This window comes from Arvicanthis niloticus, chromosome 16 (genome assembly GCF_011762505.2).
Source record: "Arvicanthis niloticus isolate mArvNil1 chromosome 16, mArvNil1.pat.X, whole genome shotgun sequence".
Taxonomy (NCBI): domain Eukaryota; kingdom Metazoa; phylum Chordata; class Mammalia; order Rodentia; family Muridae; genus Arvicanthis; species Arvicanthis niloticus.
In genome coordinates this window covers 71,224,114-71,237,242 of record NC_047673.1, presented here as the reverse complement: position 1 = coordinate 71,237,242, position 13,129 = coordinate 71,224,114, and the positions used below count along the sequence as shown (strand labels likewise).

The following is a 13,129-nucleotide window of genomic DNA, read 5'->3' as shown; positions in this document are numbered from 1 at the left end:
TTCTACAGAGAAAGGAGCCTCCTTCTCTGCACAGAGCCTTGCAGCTTGTTCCAGACATAACACCAAGCACTCAAGTGTGTGTGTGTCTGATATATGGTGTGTGTGATACATATGTATGTGTGTTGTGTTTGTGTTTGATGTGTGTGTTGTGGAAGTGTGTGTATGTGTTGTATTCTGTGCATGATTTACATGTGGTGTTGTATATGTGTTGAATTGCATGTGTATTTCATGTATATAGGTATTGTGTGTGTGCATTGTGTATGTGTTGTGTGTGTTGTAAGTGTATGATGTAGTCTGTGTGGTATGTACATTATTATGTTACATGTTGTATATGGTACATTGTGTATGCGTGTTATGTGTGTTGTATTTATGTGTCTTGTGTGTGTTATATGTATGATGTATTGTTTTGTGTTGTGTTTATATGTTGTTTGATCTATGTATATTGTGTGACTTATGTGGGTATTATGTGTGTGCTGTGTGTATTGTGGGTATCTTTTGTGTTATTTCTTTTGTGTGTGTTCTATGTGGTATATATGTATGTATGTTGTGTGTATTTGCTATATGCTGTTTATATGTGTGCTTTGTGTATTTGTGTTGTGACATGTTTGTTGTGTGTTGTATGTGGTATGTATGTGTGTAGTGTGTGTGTTTGTTGTGTGTTATGTATATATTGTGTGTTATGTGTGTGTTTGCTGTATGTGTTGTCTGTGTGGTGCATGTGTATGTATTTGTATTTGCTGTGTGTTTTATATGTATGTGTGGTATGTTGTGTTTTGTGTATTTTCTGTGTGCACATGCAGTGAACATGTAGTCTCCTTATGGGCTCCTTTCCATTATCCAACCTGACCTTGTGCCTTGAGGTATCAGAACTGTATCATCAATAGGAAAGCCCAGGGTCCTCTCCATCACCGCTCTGGAGCTGGGCTCTGAGGAAGCTGCATTAGCATCTGCCTTTCAGAAGCTTTGGAAAGCTCCATTCACAGGCAAAAGTTCAGTTTGCTAGAATTATTTAAATTGGAGCAGCCTTTTCTTCCTTCTAATGCCTCCCCACCTCTGCCAGCTTGAGCCAACACAACAGCCCAGGACCCCAAAAGCCCAAACAGAGCCATGCACAGGCCATCAGGGCCAAGGCTACTGGGAACAGAGGGAAGCTATTTGGTCTTGGTGCTCATTTCCATATTCTTTTACATAAATTTACATGTTGGCCTCAAGGAGGACAGACTTTAAGAATTTAAAATCAAATTAGTTTGTGCAAAGTCCTGATGCTCTACACACAGTCAGCCTCCTGCTGGTCTGAGCACCAGAAGATTCTGCTCCTCTGTGGTCTGGACCCTCAGCTGGGTTATGGAATCTAAGGGTGTGTCTATGAGGATGGTTCTACAGCTAGCAGGTCACACAGTCTCTGGTCTAATAAACCAGTGGCCCCTGTGGTGGCATTAATGGGACACTGGAAAGGTTATGGTGGGGCCCAGATGGAGGAAGTGGGTTACTGGGGAAGTGACCGGAGGCCTTTTACCTTGCCCTGAACTCTGCATGCCTCCCCTAACACACACACACACTCTCTCTCTCTCTCTCTCTCTCTCTCTCTCTCTCTCTCTCTCTCTCTTTCTCTCTCTCTCTCTCTCTTTCTCTCTCTGCTTCCTGCTGCTAAAAGGTGGAGAAGCTCCTCCAGCACACATTCCTGCCACTATGATCCTCCACCAAACACAAGGGGTTAAGCAGCCATGGACTGAAGACTCTGAAAATAGGTAAAAATAGAGAAGTCCTTCTAGTCTCAGGTTCTTAGGTCTAATGATACAAAAATAAGAAGTACACTCTGAACAGTACCAGAATCCCCAGTCACACAGTGAGACTCTTCCTAGTTAACTGGTCACTGGATGCTGTTCCCCAGCCTGGGAGGTGAGCAGAGGGTGGGCAGTGTGGCCACGTGCTTAGCGGAGGACTCATCACGTGTAAGACCCTCAGGCTGCATACAAAGCTCTGCTTTGGCTACTGAGCCTAGCACACACTCTGTGCCCAAATAAGATCTCTGTTGTAGATAACTGTGCCTAAGATCCGCCAGACAAGGAGAGCAAAACCACACCTGCTCTTACCCTGCTAGCTACCCTCAGACAGCCAAGGTTCTTATGTTATTTTGTTTCCTTTTGAGGGTTGTTACTTCGCTTTATTTTGTGGGATTTTCCTCTGTTACTGTACTCATTTCACTTACCTTATTCTGCATTGAGTTTCCTAAGGGCATTATCTACATGAGTAAGATGCACTCCAATCGCATGACCTCTAGCTGATGGGTTCCCAGTGAGCCCCACTAGCTCTCCACTTCTAACTCAGTCCATGGCCTCCCCCCACCCCCTGCAGAGGCTCAGACACAAACATCCAGGGAAGAACCCACCAACAGGCCTCTACAACCCTGCCCCCATCTGCAAGTACCCAAAGCCCCATTAGCTGTAACCTCTGTCTCACCTTCATGTGCTGACCTGTGAAGTCACATGCTCCACCCAGCCTTGGGTTTGCAGTTTATTACCCAAGCTTGGGGCCACCAGCAGATGCTCTGACAAACCTGGGACATGTCCTCCTCTCCCTAGCACATCACTTGCTCCCAATCCACTCCTCCTTTCATCTCTGTGCCACCCAGATACTAATCTTGTCCCCACAGCCCTTGCCCCACTTCCCTCTGGCCCTCTGAGTAAAGTTAAACATAGCTATGCAAGTCTGTGCACTCACTTTCTCCTCAGGATTCAGGCCCAGCTCATGGTTTTGGTTCTTGTCTTTAGTCTTGGGCAAGAATTTCCTGCCACTGTCTGGGACACAAAGACCCTGGTCCCTGCCAGCAACAGTTTTCACAATGTTCAACTGCTCCTAAAGTCCCCACCTAGATCCAAAGGAGGCTAGTCAGGCACTGGACACATCTTCACATTTCCCAGCATTCATACTCCACAGACAAGCCTAAACATCCTGATGGGCTGGACTAACCCCACCCCTGCCATGTTTCTCCTCATTTCAATGTGTTAAAATGCGCACATAAATGTGACATCTGTAATGCCCCCAATCAAACCTGTCCTTGGGACTGGAGTTGCAGCTGGGTAGTAGAGTGCCTGTCTCCCCATCAATGACAAAAGTGAACCTGCACTGCTGGCCCCTGCTGTCTTGATATGCCTGAAGTCCCCAACACAGTGGCTGACTAATGGGTGCCCAGTAAATATAAATGCAATTAAACACAACTTGTTTTCCCAAAGGGCTGCCTACTGCGGGGTGAGAAGTATCCTGTACATTGCCAAGGGCGAGAGATTATTTGATTTATGAATTAAACATGATCCACACTTCCTTTCTCTTTTTCCCTGTTGCTTCCTGCCCTTTGGCCATTCCAGTCCTGATTCACTCCTTCAGGGAGAGAAGGCTATAGAAAGAACTGTCTACAGAATAGACTCCTCCACTGGGGCAGGGAAACATGGTGTGGGGGAGTGGAGAGAGTGCCTGGGTTTGGGATGTGCTTGTCTTTAGATTTCTAGGCTACAACAGATGGAAGCATGCTCTAGCCACTGTGAGAGCCGTGCCTGCCACCACGCACGGCTTCCAGCCTGTGCCTGCCTCACACATGGTGCTCCACTGGAGCTGGGATCCGGCTGAGTCTCAAGACCCATCTGTTAGATGTATCTGTTAGATACTTGGCCCTAGTCTGTGGTGTGTTGGAAAGTGCTAGAACCTTTAGGAAGGGCACAGAGACCAGGTTGCTGCCTGTATTAACAGATTGCACATTACACAGAACAGCAGCTCAAGGGACATGCCTGGCTGGAGCAGCTCTGGTCCACTCTATGCAGATGCTGAGGTTCATCCCCTCTACGTCCTGTTTAAGGGAGAAACAGCCGTCCCCTGTTCACAAGACAAGCCATGAGACACAATGCACAACTCATTTACATAACAGGGGTATTAAATTAAATCGGAAACACATGGGCATACTTAAAACTATATTAGGAAAGTTTGACTCATGGACTTATCAAATACACCAGACCAAGAAAAGATGCAATGCCCTCACCTGAACTGGGGATAAGGAGAAACACCTCACATTGGGCAGCAGTTGCCAACCTGTCAGCAGACCTGGTCATTCTGTAAACCATACTTAGATATTATCATGGGCAGTGAATTTATGTCCCCAAAGCACTTAATATTGGAGTGAGAGAACATATGACCACCACTGGTCATGGCTATTAAGTGATATTGGTAGTACTTTGTGAGTTAAAAAGAAACTGGTACAGCTTGTGAGTTTATTTTTATCCATAAAGCCATGCCCCTCCCACCCCACCGATTTAATTTAATACTCCTTTTCTTCACATCTCACTCACAACTGTGGGCTTAGTGAAAGAAAGTTAGGTAGGTCTTTGGAGACAAGGATATTGAGACCCCAGTCCCTTCCTATGCCTACCTTTGCTGCCTGTTCCATGAGGCATACAGGCTTCCTCTACCACATGCGCCCATCGTAATGTTCTCTGCCACCTCACACCCAAAGGCATGAAGATCAAGTGACATTGGACTAAATGCTCTGAAACCATAATCTGAAACAAACCCTTCCTCCGTTGAGCTGGATGTCCTAAATATGCTGTCACAGTGAAGGAGAGTCAGCTAAGGCATATCCTTAAACTGGAACAGGACCTGAGTCTCATCTGCAGCCGCACACTGAGGAACACCAAAAACACAGCATTCAACTATGGAACCACATGGTCCTGGACAGGAAATGTTCAGCAATTCGGGCTTTGTGTCCGTCACAGCAGTGACATGTGTCACACAAGCTCTGCAGCAGGACACGATCCAGCACAGTGCTGGACAAGAGAGCAAGGCTAAAGGAGGCAGAACAGTACTCTCTGTCACCTCTTTCTTGATTGGCCTTCTAGATCAGGGCTGTCCACCTTGGGAGCCTGAGAACCCCTTACAACACCACGAAACGACCAGATGCCAAGCATCAAAGAAACAGCCCAAGAGGAAGCTGGGGATAGGGACAGGAGAAAGATGGAAGGAGAATGAGAAACCAGTGTTCCTGGGTGGAGACCTCGCTCTTATGGTTTCTGTTTAAAACTAAAAGCAGGCCCTTCACTGAAAGAGAAAATGGATGCAGGTTTATACTGTCTGCTGCTCCACCTGCTCCCCAGCTAACACTTCCATGGCCCCCATCAGTCACATAGACCACAGCCACTGTCCACACGGGGTGTGGTGGAAGCACAGAAGCCACTTTCCTCCCACTCCCCCACTCAGATGCGCTGCTACTGTTGTCTACTGCTTATGTCAGTTTTCAGACTTTTCTTTGCTTGCCTCCTCATCCCCCTGGGAGACCCATGAACTCGAAGGTGTCTTGTCATTCATTGTTCAGAACTTCATCCCTCTAGTGGCAGTGGATGAGCATTGCAGTGTGGTGGAAGGGAAACGGCCAGATAAAGGGCCCATCACTTACATCAGAGACACTCAGTAAGATGTACGAGGGCAAAGCTGGGTGGGCATCCTGGCACAAGCTTTTCCTGAGAACAGAAAGGCCCCTCACACACCATCTAGCGCTACCTCACTCTCTGACATTCTGTAGTCCATCTCCATAGCGACCATGGTAAGTGCTATATCATCCACTTAACGTCTCTTCAACCCTCAGAAGCTAAACATGCATTGAATATCTGCCTTGTGAACCTTTCATGATTCAGACACCCCAGTAACTTCCTTCAACAGAGATGCAATAAGGAGATGCCAGCCTTCACCATGGCAAGCTCCCACTCACTGAGCCACCCTATGTACCATACCCACCAGGTCAAGCTAACTGGCCTTCTGGATCCATGGGTCCACACAGGACCAGTGTGGTCCTAGTTCAGTTCTCAATGGGTTTCCTCCAGTTCTCTTAAGTATAACCAACTTCCACAGTACTATCCTTCACTGAAGAGCCCTGGGGAACTCCCAGCTCAGACACTAACAGTTCTCGGTGGCCCACCTCTTCCTTCTGTCTCTCACATCAGATGGTGGAGCTTTCTGCCCCAAAATGGCAGACCCAGTTATCACAATGTTGCTTGTTTATTTGTTTGTTTTTATTTTTCCTGTCATAAGACTGATATCTGGAGTTCAACCAAATAGATCCTGGAAAATGTCCTGTGGATTCTACACCCACAGAAGGCAGGGAGCCTGGCAGAGTAAGGCAGTACTATGGTTGGAGCCGTGCTCTGGTTCACTGCCAGGCATAGGGCCTGGTTCCACCACTCCCTGTCTGTGTTTTTCTTTCCTTATCTGGAAGGTGGGCATAATGCTGGAATTGGCATTGGTAGATAGGGGTAAGATTCAGTGAATTGGCCCCATAGAACAAAGCTTGCTGGAGTCGGGGATCAGTTGATGTGAGCCATCACTGTGGGGGTGTCAGTCCTTCATGTCTCAAAGAGGAACATGAGTGTGAGTGAGACAGTATTAGATAGCAATTCTCTCCACAAGACTGTGCCTACTCAGCCCTTCTAAGCCAGAGATCCAAGGCAGGACTGATAATCCCAATGTTGCAATTGTTTCTTGGTCATTGCCATAGGCACTGGAGTGAACAGATGGCCAATGAATGTCCTGCATGGAGCTTTAAGATACATAAGGAAGGAAACGTCAGCTCTTGCCAGGTTGGCAAAAATAACCCAATCGCTCATCCATCATCCAGCACCAGAGAGGAGAAAGAGAGAATGGAAGGAGGAGGGGAAGTCTCATTCTTGTTATATATGATACACAGAGACTCAGATTTCACATCTTTATCTTCCTTGACAAATCAAGGAGCACACCCAGAAGCCAGTCTTCTGGGACAACCAGTTTCTTCCCCTATTAGCTGCCAATGAGAGAGTGGGTGACTGGGCTGTTGAGAGAATTCAGTAATTCAGCTTTCACCCCTGTCCAGTGATGAGAGACGCTAACAATGAAGAATATGAAGAAGAGGATGTGTGTCCAGGGGAGGGGCAGAGAGGGAGGAGGAAGAGTGAGCTGTGCCTCTCTGGTGGGAGGCACTGGTTCTCACCACGGCTCTGGCTGTGTGTCGGCAGCATCACTGGGAATGACAGTGATGGCTGGTCCTAGCTTCCTTCCAGAGCCTGGGCTGATGGCAGCACCAGGAAGCAAAGGTAGGAAGGAAGGTGCAGGAGAGACCTGATTCTCCATCAGAAGTGCTCTCTGAACATTCCCAGAACCTTGTACCAGGGTGCAGGGGACAGGAGAGCAGTGATAGTCAGCAGAGAGCCCGGAGGTCCCAGCCAGGAGGTGGTGAAGGGCTCCCCGCTCTGCAGGCACACCAGGTCTTTTGCTATTGCAGGGAAGTAACCAGTGGGTCCAGAGATGTGCATCTCACCAGACTCCTGTGCTGGGCTCCTGCACTGGGGCCTGACCTCTTGCAATCTAACAGGTGCAGTGTCTGGGAAGCTCAGTTCAGCCACATTCCCTTTCTGTCTCTGTAACAACCCCTATCCCTCTCCATACACAGCCTGGAAGACCACCCACAGCATCTTCACATGCCAGTTACACAGAAAACAAGCCTCGGTGTCCTGGAAGCTTCAGTGTTAGTGAAGCAAATATAGATACATAATGTATTTTAAAAAAAAAAAATCTAATCTTTGCTGAATGTCAGTTCTTCCTCAGAATTGTAAGCACCGTCATCCTTGCTCCTGGTCCAGTGTTCCTTCCTTCTCGCCTTCAGAACTAATGCTTAGGAAAGAATTAGTGGCTGCATCCAGCCAGATTGGACAGCTCCTGATCCGTATCATCCAACCACTCAGCCACTTGCAGGGCGGCGATACACACAGTGCAATCTCAGCAGATAGTAGTGAAGTCCCCCAGCACCCAGCATCTTGTGCCTGAGTTCAGCACTGATCCCTGACACTAGGTCTCAAGAGAGTGGGGTGCCAGAGCACCCGTGAAGGGGTTTTAACTTCCGCTGCGCTTCCTCCCTGCCCACTCTGGGCACAGCACTAATGAGCAGAGAAGAGCTAGAAAAGCAAGTGGGGGTGCTGAGGGGTAAATAAATTATTCAGTGATCACAGGATCTGGAGAGACACAACGAGTCTAGGAAGCTCTGAGTCACCCTGGAGAGCACGTGGCTTCTCTGACAACTGACACCAACATCCTTTGCAAAGAAAGGGCTTTTCTAAGCAGCCCTCTTCAAGCCAGAGCTTCTCAGCCCTGCCTTCTAGAAGAGGAAAGCATGGTCCAGGCAAGCACAGGAAGCTGGGCAGGGAGCACACAATTGCCACAGGCCTAGGGTACTCTTACACACGTACACACTCAAGTGCAGCAAGTGCAGCAAGAGAGAATAGAAAGTCCTAAGGCAGGCACTGGACGTTGCTGCAGATGGAGGACATGGGGATCCCACACAGGCCTGAATTCCATCATCATGAAGGAGGCTTAAACGGAGCCGGCAGGGCAGCCGCTCCATAATGCCCATGGAGGGCTACTAGAAAGGAGTCCTCTGGTCCCTGCCTTCCTGCTGGGGAAGGGATGGGAGGAGCTACATAGGAGTCTCCTTGATGAAGAAAGAATTCATCATTCACCATCAGCCAGGGAGTCCAGTTTCTAGGCAACACAGGAGGGCTCCCTGCCTGTTGAGAGAGGTATGCAGAACCTTAAGTAAACCCCAAGTCAAACAGGAATCTTGGATGTAAGAGGCAGAATCATCAGCAACTTCCCAGAGGAGGGAAAGTGGAAGCGGGGACTCTTTGTGTGCGAGCCAACTGAGAGGAAGAGGAGTGACATTTCCTGATATGGGATCTTAGAAGGAGAATGACAGAATACGGCTCATAGAGACATGATGCCAGAATGATGGACAGGGCCAGTGCTTCCAGGTCCAACTTTCCAGTGCTGCAGGTCCAACTTTCCTGGGACCAAAAGAAGTAGAATCTTGAACCCATGAAAGCCTCTGGGAGACACTGATAGGGGTGAGAGAGAAGGGACAGCAAGCTGCTACCCCAGCAACCTCTTCCTTACAGGACAGGAAAATGAGGCCCAGGAAGATGCTGAAAACAAGAAGAGACAAAAAAGATAAACCAGGGGACATGGCCTGAGCCAAAGCCTGCCCATGTCCTCTGGGCCTGGGAATCTCTGGCTGCTCTTAACTCTTCACCAGAGTCCTGTGTGACACTCTGAAGTGTCTCACTTGGGACATCTCTCAGGAGCCATGTATCACCTAGACAGATGGTTGAGACCCCCAAAAGGCTGCTTTGCCCCTCAAGAGTGTGGAGTCCAAAATGCAGGGTAGCCTTGCCTCTGCAGGCTGCCCACCCCTTCCCAGGGACATGCCACATTTTCAAATCCCACAATGTGAGCCTTTTCCCTCCTGTACTGTTGGATAGGAATGGTCGAGTAGGGTTTCTGCCGTGGAGACTGTAGACAGGAAACACTGCTTGCTTAATTTCTGTTTCTTCCTTACTCATCCATCTGAAAAGCAAATATGACAATTCTCTGTAGGCAAGAGTGGCAGATGACATTGGCAAAGGGAGTCTAGCTAGAAGAACACAGAGAGCAGATGTTGGAATGGCACAGAGGCAAGGAGGGGTCTCAGAGACCACCAGCACCACAGTGTGTCGTCCCTATTGGCTGAGATGGTAGTGACAGTAAGCAAACAATTCAAGCAGTAAGACCTCAGTCACCACTTGGGGACACCCAGTCATAACCTGGCCCAGCCCTGTGGCCTATAAGACTGTGCAGAATCAATGATACCACCAAAGTGAAAATGGGCGTGGCTCCCACGATGGTTTATAGTTCAAGGATAACCCACTCCTGAAAATACATGGCCTTCACACTTTACTCGAAGACTATCAAAGCAGATGAGCCGGTGATAACCAACTCAGCACAGGGAACAGAGGCAAGCCTCTTGTCTTGCTTGATAATTGAAGAAATGGTGAGCCGGGGAGGGGAGGGAGGGGCTGTGGGCTGGGAGTGGTTCTGAGCTAGGCTCCCAGGTGAAGCGTAACTCAGGGTTGGGGTTTGTGATCACATGCCTGCCTCTTGGACGGAAGCCTGCATCCAAGGGGAGAAGATCATCCCCTAAGGATGGATGCTAACTGAGTAAGTGACTAGGTAAATAGACAGGTAGACATAAGTGAATGATAGATGACAGAAAGATGGATGGATAAGAGGTAGGTGATATAAAGTATGATAGACTGCTAATAGGCTGGTTGATAGATCAAGAAATGATAGATAATATATAAATGAAACATTCAAGACCCTCCAACACTTTCCTCGGGGCTGTGTGATATTTAAAATATGGGGATTGACTTAATGTTATATTAATTATATAATTCTCTCTGTGTATGTACATATGTGTGCATGTGTGTGTGCACGTGTGTGTTTAGACTAGAGGTCCATATCCAGTGTCTTTATCGCTGTCCACCTTATTTTCTGAGACAGGATCTCTCACGGAAGCTGGAGCTCACCGGCAAGACTGGTAGACTGCTGCTCACTGAATCTTTAGGATCTATCCGTGTCTGCTGCCCAGCACTGGGACTGCGGGTGGACATGGCCATATCTGGATGTTTGCATGGATTCTGAGAATTTGAACTCAGTTCCTAATGTTCACACAGCAAGCACTGAACCCACAGGGCCATCTCCCCAGCCTCTCTTGGTACTTTGATTTTTGGTGTTTCTTTGTTTTTGGTTTTGTTTTTGAGACAGGGTCTTGCTATGTAGTTCAGGCTAGCCTTGAATTTTTCATAATCCCAAATTCTGGGATTACTACTATATACTTCTTATTAATTACACATTCCTCTTTAGCCCATATAGAAAACATTCTAATTCACCAAACCCAGTTGTGACTACTTGGCACACACAGCTGAAAGGACCAAGGCCACGGTGACCATATTCTTGACTTACCTTTCTATAAAGCGCTTACAGAACTCAAGTCTGGTACATAGGGGACTAAGAGCTCCCTCTGGGGTTTGCTTCCCACAGCTGTGGCTTCAGCCACATCATCTTGCCACTGGGGTTAAAGGACTCTTGGTTCCAGATGGTTCTAGGAGTCTGGATTCAGAATAGCAGAGAAGAAACCCAACCTTCCCCCCACCCATGCCCACCACAGACAGCACTGTCAGCCAAGACGAAGTGCGTGCACTTCCAAGAGCAAGGTGGTCACACTGCTCCTGGCTCAGCTCCAAGCCCAAGCCCTCTTGTTTACCCTGAGGTTTTTTTTTTGGGGGGGGGGGGTGCGCTACACAGCTGGTTGGTTTTTTCTCTTGCACAGATGTGGTGATTAGTGTGTTAATAAAAGAAGGACATTTCATTTTTAAAGGAGGAAGCGGGTCAGCTGGCAGCTAAGCTTTTCACAGGGCTTGGGTGGGGCATGCATGCATGTGAACAATATCCAGCCAGCCTGTTCCCTGGCATCTGGATTAACACGGACCCCAGACCCAACATTCGCCATCATCCTTGCAGAACTTACTTCTAACTGGCATGTTATAGTCATGGCCATTTCTCTTGTACCTTTTACTTCCTCTGGCCCCTGTGTACGCATCCCAAGAAGGTGAGTAGAACTGCTTCTATCAGAAGAGCCAGGCTGCCCACAGCTCTGAGGCTCAGTATCACAGCGCCTCTTAAGAGGCAAACCATGCCACTCCCCATTCACAGAGCCAAACCTCGGACTCTGTACTACAGCGAAAGCTGCCAGTTCTGCAATCCTACAAACCAGTAGGCTGGTGGAGATGTGGGAGTCATATTGAGTGAAACAGACAGGGCTGAGAGGGTCCTGCCTGGCTGGCTGTGTGTGACAGGGTACTTCTCAACACAGGTTCATGGGGCCATGGTGGGTCAGCCGTAGAGTATAGGGAAGAACCACTCAGTGTGTGTACAGGAATTCGGAGGACGTCAACCTCAGGGGTCATTGCCCAGGCACCATCCACAGTTTTTGAAACAGGGTCTCTCCCTACTGGGGCTCACCAACTAGGCTAGACAGGCTGGTCAGCAAGCTCAAGGGATCTGCTTGCCTCTGCCTCTGCTGCTCTGGGGTTATAAGCACTTGCCACCATACCTAGCTTTTTTGTGAGTGTTGTGGAGATCGATCTCAGTTCCTTATATTAAGCTTGTCTTCCTAAGCCTGGGGGACTCTTTCTTCTTACTCTTGATTTGCACTTGCAGCTGTTCCTTCTATCTAGCTTGGTGCTTTGCTCAGGTGTCACTGTAGAGATGCAGGGGTGGGGAACAATGCCTGACACAGAAGCATGCTGCTGCCTCCAAGGCCTCAGAAGTGTCCACACGATGAGGAGCCAGGCCCCTTGCTAAGAGCTGGTGAACAGTCATCACCTGGGGAGTAACACATTCAGGGCTGCCAGTCCAGTGAGTCAGTCCTGCTGGCCAGACCACAGACGACCTCATCAAGCTGAAAACCCAAGCTAAATAAGGTCTTTGCCCCTAGCAAGGCATTCAAGGATCTGTGATAACAAGATAGCAACTCTGGTTTTAGAGAGATGCTTGTTTTTCTTGAGTAAGATGAGAGGCTAAAAGACAAGAGCTAGTGACCAGGCAGTGAATATTGGCATTTCTGGTCACCCACTCTTAAAAGGCATTTTTCCTACTGTGTGAACTCTGCGGAATTCTCTCTGTTCCCTCTCCCTTAGCACAATCCTAGAGGGACCCAGGTCCTTCCATTGTGCTTGAAACCCTGTGATACTTAGCCAAAGGTAACCATGATCTGAGAGAGAGAAAGAGAGAGAGAGAGAGAGAGAGAGAGAGAGAGAGAGAGAGAGAACAGAAGCAAAGGCTAGTCATTCCGTACTTTAAAGCTGGTTCTCTAGGTTGTTTTCCTCCATTCAGTGCGTACCAGTTCCTTCCAGAAATCCCTCTTTAGACTGATTTCCAAGAACCTTAATGATATACCCCCTCACAGAACCTGAGACTGTAAGAGGGATCAGGAAAACTGAGTGAGAAAACAGAAAGGATACTGGCAGCAAGTGGTGGAAGAATACTGGGACCCAGAGCTGGTAGGTCTCAGGTCCCCTCCTCCAGACCCTGCACCTCACAAACAAGGAGATACAGACTTGGGAGGTGTGGGGGCTGCTTGAGGTTGGGAGAGGTTTGCTGAGAGCACACAGCCTGTCAGCTGCTGGTCCCTTTCTAGGCCACGACTTTATGTCTAAAACTGCCAACCAATGAGAAAACCGTGTCAAGACCA

At 48.3% G+C, this 13,129-nt stretch overlaps 1 protein-coding gene across 1 annotated transcript in view; it reads right to left on the bottom strand.

The window, feature by feature from the left end:
• The window catches only part of Cnih3 (cornichon family AMPA receptor auxiliary protein 3), a 103,518-nt gene that overhangs the window by 72,019 nt on the left and 18,370 nt on the right, over nucleotides 1-13,129 (bottom strand). The gene's annotated exons all lie outside the window — the stretch shown is intronic.